The 15,612-nt window shown below is 43.4% G+C and overlaps 1 protein-coding gene across 2 annotated transcripts in view; it reads left to right on the top strand.

Annotated features, from left to right (window-relative positions):
• Window positions 1-15,612, top strand: part of SLC16A3 (solute carrier family 16 member 3) — a 133,719-nt gene that overhangs the window by 12,788 nt on the left and 105,319 nt on the right. Inside the window, exon 1 of one of the 2 annotated variants that reach the window (XM_033961477.1) lies at window positions 12,650-12,680. The exons of the other annotated variant lie outside the window; for it this stretch is intronic. The gene's annotated coding sequence lies outside the window, so the exon portion shown is untranslated. Of the gene's footprint in view, window positions 1-12,649; window positions 12,681-15,612 lie in introns of those variants that run through there. 2 annotated transcript variants of the gene reach the window in all.

Below are 15,612 nucleotides of genomic sequence, written 5' to 3'. Positions count from 1 at the left end.
ATCAGCATCTGCCCCCTTTCTTTCCTTCCAATATCCTTCCCCCTTATGTCTCTCCCCTTTCTCTGTACATCAATTCCATCAACACCATCCTTCCATACCATACCATACCACTCTTTCTTTCCCTCCACCACTCTTCTATTCCAGCAGTCCTCCTTTCTCTCTCTTCATGCAGCAAGGTCCCGTGATGACTGTAGCTGCCAGTCCACCCTACTCCGACGTACTTGCTCTGGAGCGGACTCAGCAGCCACATGCTGGAAGGTCCTGCGATGACTCGTCTGTTGGCTCTGCTCCAGAAGAAGTAAGTTACGTCGGAGGGGGTGTTGCTTCAATGTCCGCAACGACTGCGTCTGCCAGGTCCACCCCCTCCGACATAACTTAGTTCTTCCGGAGCAGAGTCAGCAGACAAGTCATACCGGGACCTTCCTGCACCTCAGTGCGGCTGCCGACTCTGCTGCAGAGAAAGTAAGTCAGAGGTAATGTGACCATTTATTTTTTTTCATCAAAAGGGGACATCTATTAATTGACTGTGTATCCTTTCTTTCATTTCTTTCTTTCTGCACTCAGGCCCAACAATTGTCCCTTTCTATTCCCTCCCTCCCTCCTTCCTTCCCATGTCCTTAGTGCCCCCAGTGCCTCCTTCCTGTGTCCTTAGTATCCCCAGTGCCTCCGTCCTGTGTCCTTAGTGCTCCCAGTGCCTCCTTCCCATGTCCTTAGTGCCCCCAGTGCCTCCGTCCTGTGTCCATAGTGCCCCGAGTGCCTCCTTCCTGTGTCCATAGTGCCCCCAGTGCCTCCGTCCTATGTCCATAGTGTCTCCGTCCTGTGTCCATAGTGCCCCTGTGCCTCTGTCCTGTGTCCATAGTGCCCCAGTGCCTCCTTCCCTTGTCCATAGTGCCCCCAGTGCCTCCTTCCTGTGTCCATAGTGCCCCCAGTGCCTCCGTCCTGTGTCCATAGTGCCCCCAGTGCCTCCGTCCTGTGTCCTAAGTGCCCCCAGTGCCTTCAAGATTTTTTTCCACACCAAAGCCAGCCAGCCTGCCTGCCTGCCTCCCTATCTCTCTCCCTCCCTGCTGTGCTAAAGCCAGCCAGCTTGCCTGCCTTCATCCTTCCCTCCTTGCCGCGGAAAAATAATAAAAGCCTCTCTCCTTTCCCCCAGTCTGCACCTCTGCAGTCTTACTTCCCCCTGCTGCTGTTGGAGATAAATGTGTGGCTACGTGGATGGTGTCATCGAGAGCGTTTTGGCTACCTGGACCATGAGATGATTTTCCAAAGGCTACTGAGTAGGGATGGTGTGCATCTATCAAAGAAGGAAAGAAGTATCTTCGGCAGCAGGCTGGCTAATCTACTGAAGAGGGCTTTAAACTAGAAGTGATGGGGCAGGGTGATTAAAGCCCCCGGGTGAGTATAAGCCCTCAGGTAAGTAAACCACTGAATACCTCTACACGGATGGGAAAAGGGGGTGATGTCTGGAAAGCTGTATATACTAATGCTCGAAGTATAGGCAACAAGATTCTGGATCTAGAAGCTGTGATGGAAGAAGATGAGTTGGATATAGTGGCGATCACGTAGACATGGTTCACGGAGAACCATGACTGGGATGTAGTTATACTGAGCTATAATCTGTTTAGGAAAGACAGGGTAGGAATAAAAGGAGGGGGGAGTAGTGTTATATGTTAAAGATTATATTAAATAATAATTCATTCAAATATAACTTGTGCCTCGCACTTAAACACCACTGTATATGTAGGCTGCTGCTCGAGCCACACTTCTCATTTAAAAATTCCTCATAGACCTTTATAATAAAAGAATTTTGTAATGGAACTCAAGCGCTCACAGTTACAATGCCGTTAATGTATTTTTGGGCATATAACTTTAATGTGAGCTATCATCGGTCCTTTTATTCTTTTATTATTATTAATTACTTAAAATTTTATTTTAACTGTAGCCATTTAATACAAAAATTTCCTTATATCGTTATTGTAGTAGTACTTAGCTTGTGAATACTACACAGCCATCAAGAAACGACGGAAGATCTCCGTTTCGCTCTCTCACTGTAGAACAGAGCTTCTTCAGGAGCGCTATGATTAATCTTATCAGCACTTTTAGTGAAACATTTATTATACGGGCGGTTCAAAAACTCCGGATTCTCAGCCCTCGCTTCAGTTTACACAGCGTCTTTCATCACGTCCGGGAGTAATCAACGGACGGCCACCTCCTCCCCCTCTAACTTCCCAAGCTCTGCAGCTGGCAGCAATATTGCAGAGCTGCTGCCTTCCCTCCCCCCACCCTTGCCTTTCATGCATGAAAGCAGGGGCAGCTTGAGGATATTGCCATTGGCTGCAAAGCTTGGAGAGTTTGAGTTGCCAGACTAGAGGAAGATGGCTTCAGTTGGCAGGGCTTGGGAATCCCCACTAGCTCAAGTATTTATAAATTGCACTCAGGCTGGGAGAAAATTTGGTGCCCATCCACTAATTTTGGGCTCCAGTCCCTCCACCAAATCAGCTGTATATGACTACACCACTGAATACAAAAATAATTGTGATGCACATATCCCAAAGCTAATATATTCCAGTTAATAAATTCAAAATAAAACAATTTTTTCTACCTTGTTGTCTGGATGTTTTGTTTTTCCATCATTTTGGTCCCAGTTTCTCTTTCTACTTTTTGTCTATCTTCAACTAATTCTCTTTCTGGTGTCTTCTGTCCATTTTTTTCTCCTTTCTGTCATTCCATTTTCTTCTTATGCCTATCTCCAATGTATTGATTTTTCCCTTTCAGCTTTCTTAACTTTTTCTTTTCTGCCTCTGTCCACTCAAATCTTGCCTTCTTTCTCACCCTTCTTCTTTTTAAATGTTCAGCTACCTCTCAATTCTCCATCTTCTCTCAGTCTCTAGCTCTCCCATTTCCCATCTTGCTCCTTTCCCAGCCTCTTATTCCCTTCTATCTACTTCCCATTACCACATTTCTACCACTGTACTCACTGCTCTCTCACTCATCTTGTCATCTCCCTTTTGACCTCATCCACATGCTCACCACTTTCAGAATCACCCTCCCTCTCTCCACTGGTCAGGCCATAATTTCCTGTCCCTTTCTTTCTATCCCCTAGCATCATCTTATCCCAGTTCTCTTCCCTCCTGCTCTCCCATGATTCCATCTCTCCTCTATTTCCATGGTCCAACATTTTGCTCCCTTTCTTTTCTGTTTTTCTTCTTCTCTCCCCCCTTGATGCTGAACAATGAAATGGAGAAAAAAAGAGAGATGCTGCATCTCTCTGCCTTCCATCCACAGGCCTAACATTTCTCCCTCCCTCTAATTCCTAGATCCAACTTCTCTCCCTTTCTCTTCCCAAGTGCCCCCATCCCATCTCTCCCCTGCCTACCTCCCTTCCCCAAGTCCACCATTTCTTCTTTTCTCTTCCCAACAGTCCTCCCTTCAAGTATCTCTTTCCCTCTTCCTCCACACCACCTCAGGTCCAACTTCTCTCCCTTCAGACCATTGCCCACTATCTCTCTCTCTCTGTCCTCTGTTTCTGGCCCCATAAGCTTTCCCCCCAGGCCCAATCTGGCACTTCTTTTAATACCCTCCCCCCAAAAAAAAACATCCAGGAGGCTTCCTCGGCCCAGCATGTTCTCCCCCTTCTCTCTGTGCCCATGCATCTCTACCTCACTCCTCTCCCACCACCATGTCCAATAATTCTCTCTCTGTCTCCATCCCTCCTCTCTCTGCCCAACAGCTCTCCTCTTTTTTTATCTCCCCAATTGCACCATCTCTTTCCCTCACTCCCTCCATTCTTCCATCTTATGGCTCATGCTCCCCTCTATCTTTCCCTTCATTCTGTGTCCTAAGTTCAAGCCCCTCCCTCCTTTTTTCCATCATGTTTCCTAAGTTTGTGTTCCCTCCCTCTCAAGTCTCACACCCTTCTCCCTTCTGTGCCATGGGTGTTTACCTTCTTTCCTGCTCCCTCCTCCGTTTTGCAGTGTTCACTCAAAGCCGCGGGCAGTGGCTCCCACGCGCCTCCTGCGTCTGATCTGGAAGCGTTCCCTCAACACGCCCTTCTCCCTTTCTCCCTTCTGTGCCATGGGTGTTTACCTTCTTGCCTGCTCCCTCCTCCGTCTTGCAGTGTTTGCTCAAAGCCACGGGCAGCAGCTCCCATGCTCCTCCCGCAGCTGATCTGGAAACGTTCCCTCTGATGTCATGACTTTGAATGAACGCTGCAGCAAGACGTAGGAGGGAGCCGGCAAGATGGTAAACAGCTGGGGGTGGCAGAAGAAAACATCAAATCATCCTCGAGTACGAGTGGGGCCGCGGGTTGGACAAACCTGTTCTAGACTTTAAAAAAACTAACTTTGTTCGGATGGGGAATTAGGTCAAGGAATTGTCTGGATGGGAATGTCTGGAAAGAGTGGAAATGCAGTGAGCAAAACTGAAAGGAGTACATAAGAACATAAGAACTGCCATCTCCGGATCAGATTTACGGTCCATCAAGTCCAGTGATCCACACACACGGAGGTCCAGTTAGGTGTACACCTGATGTAGTTTTAGTCACCCATATCCCTCTATGCTTCTCGTAAGGAGATGTGCATCTAATTTGCTTTTGAATCCTAGAACGGTGGATTCCACAATAACCTTTTTGTGAGGCAAATAAGTAAAAGTAAGAGGAAATGAAGACCGCTTTGGTTCTCAAAAGTAGTAACTGAGAAGGTAAGGAATAAGAGATTAGCTTTCATAAACTACAAAAGATCACAGAAAGAGGAAGACAGGCAAAAATATCTGGAAAAGTTAAGAGAGGCTGGTCGAGAAGTCAGGAAAGCAAAGATGCAAATGGAAGGAGAAATAGCAGACACGGTAAAACAGGGAGATAAGACATTTTTTAGATTTATTAGTGATGGGAAGAAGTGCAAAAGTGGCATTATGAAACTCAAAGGTAAAGGAGAGAAATATGTAGAAGCTGATAAAGAAAACACCCTCCAGGGATTCAAGACAAAGTTAGACAAGTTCCTGTTGAACTGGAACGTGCGCAGGTAAGGCTAGTCTCAGTTAGGGCACTGGTCTTTGACCTAAGGGCCGCCGCATGAGCGGACTGCTGGGCACGATGGATCACTGGTCTGACCCAGCAGCGGCAATTCTTATGTTCAAAAATATATAAAATGAATGGAGTCTGTCCAGAGGAAGATGGTGTTCATCATAAGGCATTTGAGGACAGACTTAAAGATCTTAATCTGTCTACTTTGGAGGAAAGGCGGGAGAGGGGAGATATGATAGAGACGTTTAAATACACACGAGTCGAGTCTCTTTCATTTGAAAGGAAAGTGGAATGAGAGGGCATAGGATGAAGTTAAGTGGTGATAGGCTCAGGAGTCATCTAAGGAAATACTTTTTTACAGAAAGGGAGGTAGATGCATGGAACAGTCTCCCGGAAGAGGTGGTAGAGGCAGGGACTGTGTTCAAATTCAAAAAAGCCTGGGATCTCTTAGAGAGAAGAAGAAGTAATGGTTACTGTAGATGGGCAGAATGGATGGGCCATTTGGCCTGTTTCCTTCCCATGCCATATGACTGGAACAGGCTGCCAGAGTCAGTACGTCATGCTCCGTCTCTAGCAGTATCTAAATCCAAGCTAAAATCCCACTTTTTTAAAGCTGCTTTCAACTCTTAACTCCCACTCAACATCAGCTACCTAGACCCATCGTATCATTCCTTCTGCTAGAAACTTCCGAACCCTGAAATGCCCTGTCTTGTCTGTTCAAATTAGATTGTAAGCTCTTCTGAGCAGGGACCGTCTATTGAATGCTAAATGTACAGTGCTCTGTGTGCCTTTTAGCGCTATAGAAATTATAATTAGTAGTAGAAATAGTAGTACTGTAACTGCACTCATGCACAATGGGGCATATTCGTTCTCTCAGTTCACAGACTCGAGGATATCTGGGTAAGGGACTTGACATGTTTTACTCAGGTGCCAGTGCTGTACAGGTAGATGGGAGGGGTGGGGGAGGAAGATAAAAGGAGTTTGTGTGTCTCTGGATGGTACAAAACACATAAGTGTGTATGTCAGTGTCCCGTAAACTTTGTCGAGCTGTGGTTCACTAAATTTATTATTATTAATTTATTTTAGTATTTATATACCACTTGTACCTTAAGTGGTTTACATTCAGGTACTCAAACATTTTTCCCTATCTGTTCCGACAGGCTCACACTCTACCTAATGTACCTGGGGCAATGGGGGATTAAGTAACATGATGCCCATGGTCCATGGAGCAGCATGGGATTTAACCCACAACCTCAGGGTGCTGAGGCTATAGTTCTAACCACTGTGCCACACACTCCCAAATGTCGTGGCTGTGGCATGAGGTACCCAGAAGTACGCAGACGTCACCATGATGTCATCATGCACATGCATGACATCATCACGTCAATGTCCGTGCATGCACGAAGGCTGTCCAGATAGGCCCTGAGCCAGTAGGGGGTACCAGCAGGGAAGAGGGCCAGAGAGAAGGAGAGGCACTGATGCCAGCTGATTGCCTACAGGATGTGCCTCTCGTTGCGAGTGGAATGTCCTATAGGCAGTCAGCTGGCATCAGCGCCTCTCCTTCTCCTCAGTGTGTCACGGCACACCTGTTGCAATACACTGGTGTATGTGGTGAGAGTATAGGCGTGTCTGTATGGGAGTGTATGCTTGGATTATGGTTTAGGGTATTTTCATACCTCTTCACCCTCCTCCTAATCTGTCTTTAACTTTATAATCTAATCTAGTCTTTGATTTATATACCGGGTCATCTCCCAGCTGAGCTCGACTTGGTGTACAAATAATTAGAGACCAGCAAAAAGATGAACAAGAGCATAAGAGAAGATAAGTGTTGTAGAGCAATCAATTTTGTTACTTGTGGGAATTTGGGTTTCCACTAGAACACTACTCAGTGTTTTGCTGCAGCCATCTGCCTCCACTGCAGCAAATCTCCTCTCGTGCCATGAGATTTGGGGTCCCCACAGTAGACTGCTTTTTTCTTCACTCTGTAGCAGGCTTCCTTTTCATGTATGATGGGGTCTCAAGTTCCTGCAGCACAATTTTATTCACATTACCAGTCTTGCTGAAGTCTAACCCTCCCCCTGCTGATCCGCTGATGCCTCCTCCTCCTCCTTCCAGCTGCTGCTCTGCTTTCTAACTAGGTTTGCATGTAAATGAACAAACAAACCTTTGCAAACAGATGGATGGGCAAACTTACTCCAATAGATGCCATCACTATAGCAAAACAAGCTTTTTTTCCAGGTGATCTGAGTTGCACATGTAATACTGGTATTCCCATGGATGTCAGGAATGTGTTTTAAAATAACCATCACACTCTCACAACAAATGGATCTAATAGCAAGAAATGTAATCCTGAAACAAGGAAAACAAACATGACGGAGAGCTCATAGATGAAAACAGATTCCCTTGGCAATGAAGCTAATGTGTTTCTCTTTGCTTAGACACTTACCCAGCATTTTTCCTTGAGTTTTTTTTACTTGGTTCATCAGTGTATGATTACTGTCTTCGACACTGGAGCTGGGGAATTTAGTTCTGAGAAGAACCGTCGGATTATAAATTTATGATGGCAGATAAAGGCCAAATGGCCCATCCAGTCTGCCCAACCGCAGCATCCACTATCCCCTCCTCTCCCTAAGGGATCCCACATGCCTGTCCAACATTTAAATTCAGAAACAGTCTTCAACTCCACCACCTACCCACCCTTTCTATAAAGAAGTATTTTCTTACATTACTCCTGAGCCTATCACCTCTTAACTTCATCCAATGCCCTCTTCTTCCAAAGTTTTCCTTTATTTGAAAAAGACTCACCTCAGAGATATTTAAACATCTCTATCATATCCCCTTCTCCCATCTTTCCTCTAGTCTAAAGTATACATATTAAGTTCTCTAAGTCTGTCCCCATATGATTTATGACAAAGGCCACTAACCAATTTTGTAGCATTCCTTAGGACCGACTCCATCCTATTTATATCTTTTTTAAGGTGGGGTCTCCAAAACTGCACACAATATTCCAAATAGGGCCTCACCAGCATTATCACCTCCCTTTTCCTACTGGCTATTCCTCTCCTCATGCACCCAAGCATCCTCCTGGCTTTGACTGTCACCTTTTCTACCTGTTTTGCCACCCTGAAATCATCAGACACAATCACCCCCAAGTCCCGCTCTTCTTCCATGCCCAGAAGTTCCTCACCTTCTATACTATGCTTGTTTATTGAAATCTTCTTTACTACTACTAATGACTGTGAAGTCAATTCAGAGCGGTTTAAATACCTGCGCCTAGCTGGCTATGTCACACATATAGTTGGTTAGTGGCTAGCTGCTAACGAGTATAGTCAGTGGCAGAGAGCTGATTATCTCTCGATGAATATCTGCACTTAGGCGCTGATGTGCTATTTAACCGGCCAGAAGCTGATCTTGACCAGTTAAATAGTATTCAATATCAGGGGTGAGTATATGTTTTTGCCTCCAATGCAATCTTCTTTTCTTGTCGATCAAAACAGGTATTTCAATACAGAGTTAGCGTTTTTTTAGATGGTTTTCAACAGACACATTTATACTATAATCAGTCATCCTATGTATATGCACACTGTACCGTTCACTTGGATTTTTGTAGCCAAGTGCATGATCCTGCATTTTTTAGAATTAAATCTTAGTTGCCAATTGCCTGACCATTCTTGAAGCTTTGCCAGATGCCTCACCCTCCAGAGTGTCTACCCTATTACAGAGCTTGTATCATCTGCAAAAAAACAAACTTTGTCAGACAGTCCTTCTGCAATGTCACTCACTGGCCCAAGGACAGATCCCTGCGGCACTCCACTAACAACATCCTTTTCCTCTGAACAAACTCCATTTACCACTATCCTTTGTCTCCTTTAATCCAGCCTTTAATCCAGTTTGTCACTTTAGGGTCCATACCACTTGCATTCAGTTTATTTATCCGTCTCTTATGTGACATTGTGTCGAAAGCTTTGCTAAAATCCAAGTACACCACATCTAGTGCCCTTCCCATATCCAACTGTTTGGTCACCCAGTCAAAGAAATCAGATTTGTTAGACAAGACCTGCCTCTCGTAAAACAATGCTGCCTCAGATCCTGTAGTCTGTTCGATTCTCAGTCGCTTTACAAGCGTTTCCATTGGTTTACACGCTACCGAGATCACACTAACCAGCCCCTTACTTGTGCAGAGAGACCACATCTGCCTTTCTCCAGTCCTCCGGGACCACTTCAGACTCTAAAGAGAGCTGCCAGAGTTCCTTGAGTACCCTGGGATGGATCCCGTTCTGCCCCTTCACTTTATTTAGCTAGCTCCTCACAAACACAATCTTCCAAGAATTTTTCCAGATCTTCCAATTGCAGTTGTTTTCTGCAGTCTTTCATCTGTTAGGTTATGTTATGCAATTCTTTTCTTCTTGTATCCATATAGATATTATTGTTTTATTTTGCAAATTATTTTTATTTTATGTACCTGTCCAGTTTTAAGCACAGTTGTATACTGTCTTGCTGTTATTTTGAAAAGTGGTTTCACAAATATAATAAATAAAACAATATGTTCTACTTTTTCCAAAATTAAAAACGAATTTATATTTAATCATCTACCTGTGAATGTTTTCAGTCCAGAAATTACCTCTCTAGTGGTTCCTGCATCTGACCCTAGTGCTGTTTGAAGTGCTCGTCATTTGCACATATATTTATGGTAATTCAGTACTTGAATTACATATTGTCCATGTTGAACATAAGAATTGCCGCTGCTGGGTCAGACCAGTGGTCCATCATGCCCAGCAGTCCTCTTACGCGGCGGCCTTCTGGTCAAAGACCAGCGCCCTAACTGACACTAGCCCTACCAGCGTACGTCCTTGTTCAGCAGGAACTTGTCTAACTTAGTCTTGAATCCCTGGAGGGTGTTTTCCCCTATGACAGACTCCGGAAGAGCGTTCCAGTTTTCTACCACCCTCTGGATGAAGAAGAACTTCCTTACATTTGTGTGAAATCTGTCCCCTTTCAACTTTAGAGAGTGCCCTCTTGTTCTCCCTACCTTGGAGAGGGTGAACAACCTGTCCTTATCTACTAAGTCTATCCCCTTCATGGCCCTCTCAATCTCCTCTGTTCGAGGGAGAAGAGGCCCAGTTTCTCTAATCTTTCGCTGTACAGCAGCTCCTCCAACCCCTTAACTATCTTAGTCACTCTTCTCTGGACTCTTTCGAGTAGTACCGTGTCCTTCTTCATGTACGGCAACCAGTGCTGGACGCAGTACTCCAGGTGAGGGCACACCATGGCCCGGTACAGCAGCATGATAACCTTCTCCAATCTGTTTGTGATCCCCTTCTTTATTATTCCTAGCATTCTGTTCGCCCTTTTCGCCACCGCCGCCACACATTGCACGGACAGCTTCATCGACTTGTCGATCAGAACTACCAAGACCCTTTCCTGGAAGGTCTCTCCAATTACTGCCCCGGTCATCCTCTATTTGTGTATGAGATTTTTGTTACCAACATGCATCACTTTACACTTGTCCACGTTGAACCTCATCTGCCTTGTCGCAACCTATTCCTCGAGCCTGATTATGTTGTAGATCTTCGCAATCCCCCTGCGTCTTCACTACTCTGAATAACTTTGTATCGTCCGTAAATTTTATCACCTCGCTCGTCATATCTATGTCCAGATTGTTTATGAAGATGTTGAAGAGCACGGGTCCAAGCACCGAGCCCTGCGGCAGCCCGCTGGTGACGCTCTTCCAATCCGAGTATTGTCCATTTACCCCCACTCTCTGTTTCATATGCTCCAGCCAGTTTTTAATTCACGTGAGTATTTCACCCTCGATTCCATGGCTCGCAATTTTCCGAAGTAGTCGTTCATGTGGAACCTTGTCAAACGCCTTCTGAAAATCCATATATACAATGTCGACCGGTTCACCCTTGTCTATCTGCCTATTTCCTCCCTCGAAGAAGTGCAGCAAGTTTGTCAAACAAGATCTGCCTTTGCTGAAGCCGTGCTGGCTGGTCCTCATCAGCCCGTGTCCATCAAGGTGATCAAAGATGCGGTCCTTTATCAGCGCCTCTACCATCTTTCCTGGTACCAAGGTCAGACTCACCGGCCTGTAGTTTCCCGGGTCTCCCCTCGAACCTTTTTTGAAGATCGGCGCAACATTCGCTACCTTCCAGTCCTCTGGAATCTTTCCTGTTTTGATCGACAAGAAAAGAAGATTGCATTGGAGGCAAAAACATATACTCACCCCTGATATTGAATACTATTTAACTGGTCAAGATCAGCTTCTGGCCGGTTAAATAGCACATCAGCGCCTAAGTGCAGATATTCATCGAGAGATAATCAGCTCGCTGCCACTGACTATACTCGTTAGCAGCTAGCCACTAACCAACTATATGTGTGACATAGCCAGCTAGGTGCAGGTATTCAGCACCAAACTGACTATTATCGGTCAAAATAGGTCGCTTAATAGTCGGCCTATCTTTGACTGCTGAGCACTTAGCCAGTTAGAGCTGAATATGGGCTTAACAGGATAAGTTGTCATGAACAAAAGTGAAACCAGATATTGAATGGCAATTGCCAGAAATGGCCTGGCATTGAATATCCAAGGTCAGCACCAACTGTGGAACTTATGTGGGCTGCCTTCTGCAGGTGAGCATTGGCCCTATAGTAAAAACATTTTTAGGGACATGAGAAGCAAAAACTAGGAAAAGAATCAATTGGACTATAGATAACCAAGGGGTGAAGGGCACCCAATGTGGCCACGTTTCATCCTCAGGCTGTGTCAGAGGTTAAAACTATAACATAAAACAATGATAATACATTTTAAAATAGAAAAATACTAGTAAAATTCAAAAAATAATATGTAAAAATAAACAGGAACATATAAAACCATGCATTAGCATACTTGCATACACTGGACTTTCATGTGAAAATATATGAGGATGAAAATATCAAGCAGATAATTAATTACATTACATTAGGGATTTCTATTCCGCCATTAGCAAGTGACATGCTCAGGTAACATACATAGGCAATGAATTTAAAAGTCTACCTTTTTTGTAATGCAAAAATAATATGAGGTGCGGAATTCAGTAGAAGCAAGAGAATGTGACATAGAAGCTACTAAGTAAATTGTAGTAAACCGCTTAGTTATAGGTGGTTAAGAAATTTTAGAAATAATAATAAAATAAAAGATTTCTTCATGCAGCGTATATTTAAATTCTGGCATTTGTTGCCAAAGAATATGGTAAAGGCCATTAGCTTAGCAGGGTTTAATAAAGGTTTGGTTAGTTTCCTAGAAGTCTATAAGCTACTATTAAGGTGGACTTGGAAACTCAGTTCTAAAATAAGCAGCATAAACCTGTTTTACTCTTTGGGATCTTGCCAAGTACTTGTGACCTGGGTTGACCAATGTTGGAAACAGGACACTGGGCTTGATGGACTTCAGTCTGTCTCAGTATGGCAACTCTTATGTTCTTATGTAATAAAATGGGAGGTAACGATGCTCTCCGAGGAACTTCACAGTTCAGCTCAACACATGGTGATAAAATGTGACAGTTGCTGTTTGTTGCCTTGTGCTTTGGTCCCTCTTAACATGGAGCCTCCCATCCCCTTTATTTAATTTTGCGTTCTTTTCTCCTTACTCTGCAGCTTTTTGAGAGAAAGTACAAACTTGAAAAAGGTAAAATTTTTGGTTTTCATTTAATCTGCAGCCAGTGATAATATGGCAAAGACTTTTAGGGTAAGAGATCTACATATGATGGAGAAATAGGAACTTGCTGGTGCCATTATGAGTTTAGCATGTGCTTAAATTCCAACTAAAGATAGTTACAGCAGAAAAGAAAGAATATTCGTGGTTTGGGAGGGGTGTCTGTGTTGTGAGAGCCAGGAGGCACCTGAGTTTAATAGCACTATAGAAATGTTTTGTTATGTTAATCAGGTTTTCTATTCTGCCTTTTCCTATTCAGTTCAAGGTCGGATTACATTAATACAGTTATGTCATAATTACAAATACATAGTTACAAATATAAATAGGTTAGGTCGTTTTTGGCTCATCATTATGTCCCAGGAGTAGCATTGGACAGTTTACAAATGGGCTTTTACAATTACCATTTCAGTTACTTCTGGGTTGGCTCCCAGTTTTGGTACAGAAATGCTTTTAATAGTTTTCTGAACCTGAGATAGTGGTCACAAGATTGTAGGGTAAATGGTAGTTGGTTCCAGCATTTTACTAATTGATATTGGATGGATAAGATAATTTGACTAGACTTTATATTGTTGCATGTTGAGAATTTTAAATGGAAAAGATTTCTGGTGGAATATCTGTTGGAGGCATCCTGGAGTAGGATGGCCAATTCTGTTAGATAGTCAGGGGCATTCCCTCTCAGGATCTTAAAGGCAGTGATGCCTAATTTAAACTTGATCCTTGCAGTTATGGGCTGCCAATATAATTTCATATGGTAGGGCTTTAGATGTTCTGATTTCCACGGTCCGTATATTAGTCTTACTGCTGCCTTTTGAACTAGTTGTAGACGCGATAGCAGTGTTTTAGAGCAAAGAACTAGTGTTTCATTACAGTAGTCTAGTCAAGATAGGATTAAGGATTGCACTATAATTTGGAAAGCCTCTGTTTTGAAGTATTTTCTGATTGATCTTAGTTTTCTCATCACAAGGAAAGATTGTTGTATTATTGATTGTACATGGCTCTTCATTGATAAGTGGTTATTAATTTCTACTCTAAGATTCGGGATTGAAGTTCTAATGGAAAGTCTGCATCATCTACTGTAATCCTTGGAGAGTAGCATGGGTCAGTTGAGGCTCCTAGCCAAAGGTATTTGGTTTTGTTGTTATTTAGTTTGAGGTGATGGGTTAAAGTCCAGTTTTCTATGATGTGGACACATTTTTTGACAGTAGTGAGGGTGTTGGCTAATGCAGCCGTTACAGGTAGCATAATCGTTATGTCGTCAGAATAGGTGAAATGTTTTATTCATGTGAGATCTAGGTTGGCTCCCACTGATGGTGAAAGTAGGGATCCTTGGGGGACCCCACTGGGAGGGTGCCAGCTGTCATAAAGTACACTATCCTTATATAATAGTAGTAGGAAGCTTCTCTGTAAGTGTCTTGTATCACTTCAGGAATCCAGGTTTGTTTTCTGGGATCTTTCACAATTGAAAGATTACCTTACTATCAAAGGGTGTTTAACTAGGCTTATATTTATTTATTTTGGGGAGGATTTTTGAGATCTGTTTTTGATTATGTATTGGTACTCATTGCTCCAAGTACAAAATAAGTATCTGTCTAAAACATGTAAACCAGAAAAAGCAGCATATAAGTCCCATCCCCATTATCCTTTAGGATTTTAGACCTTTTTCTCACCATGGTGTCTACTGTTATATTGGCTTTGTTTTGTTTGTGGTTACTTTATTGCTGGATATTATTTTATATCTAGATGAATGTGTATGTGCATATTAAAAAAGAAGAAAAAATGAGAGTGTGAGTCCTTTGGCTTAATCATAGAAAGCTCAATCTGCTGGACGCCTCTAGGAGGCGAACAAGATTTGCATAAGTATATAAGTGAATAACCCCCTTCTTCCTCAAATATATTTATTTTTGAAATCATGGTATCTTTTTATCAGCTCTCAATGGCACTGTTTGACAATTTCTATTCAGGAAAAAAATTAGGGGCCTTTTAGTAACTGTTTCAGAATAAGAGGGATGTAGGGATCAAACACTGGTTTTGTATTTGGGCGTGCTAGCATGGTGGTAGAGAGTAGGCATGCCTATTGCTAATCAATTAGTACAGCTACTCACTGTGTGCTAACCGATTACTACTAGTACTATGAATTATTTCTATAGTGCTACCAGACGTTCGTAGTTCTGTACAGAGTCACAAAGAAGATGGTCCCTGCTCCAAAGAGTTTACAATCTAAACAGACAAATAGGACGTCATGGATTCAGTTAAGGGGAACGGTTAATCTGCTGGCTGGGTTGGAGGGCAGAGGGGAGTACAGGACAATCAAGCCATTGTGACATCACTGATGAGGTTGGCTCTTATTGGTTGAATGAGGCAGTATGACATCACAATCTCAGCTCTGCTTCCCAAAGACTACTACTACTACTATGAATTATTTCTATAGCGCTACCAGACGTTCGTAGTGCTGTACAGAGTCACAAAGAAGACGGTCCCTGTTCCAAAGAGCTTACAATCTAAACAGTCAAGACAGGCAAACAGGATGTCATGGATACAGTTAAGGGGAACGGTTAATCTGCTGGCTGGGTTGGAGGGCCGAGGGGAGTACAGAACAATTAAGCCATTGTGACATCACTGATGAGGTTGGCTCTTATTCGTTGAATGAGGCAGTATGACATCACAATCTCAGCTCTGCTTCCCAAAGACTACTACTACTACTATGAATTATTTCTATAGCGCTACTAGACGCACGCAGCGTTTTACAGAGTCACAAAGAAGACAGTCCCTGCTCGAAAGAGCTTACAATCTAAACAGTCAAGACAGGCAAACAGGATGTCATGGATACAGTTAAGGGAAACGGTTAATCAGCTGGCTGGGTTGGAGGGCAGAGAAGTAGGGTTATGGATTGAAAGCTATATCAAAA

Source organism: Geotrypetes seraphini, chromosome 10 (genome assembly GCF_902459505.1).
Source record: "Geotrypetes seraphini chromosome 10, aGeoSer1.1, whole genome shotgun sequence".
In the NCBI taxonomy this organism is placed as follows: Eukaryota; Metazoa; Chordata; class Amphibia; order Gymnophiona; family Dermophiidae; genus Geotrypetes; species Geotrypetes seraphini.
Note: the sequence above shows the minus strand (reverse complement) of the source record. Positions and strands in the feature narration are given on the sequence as shown.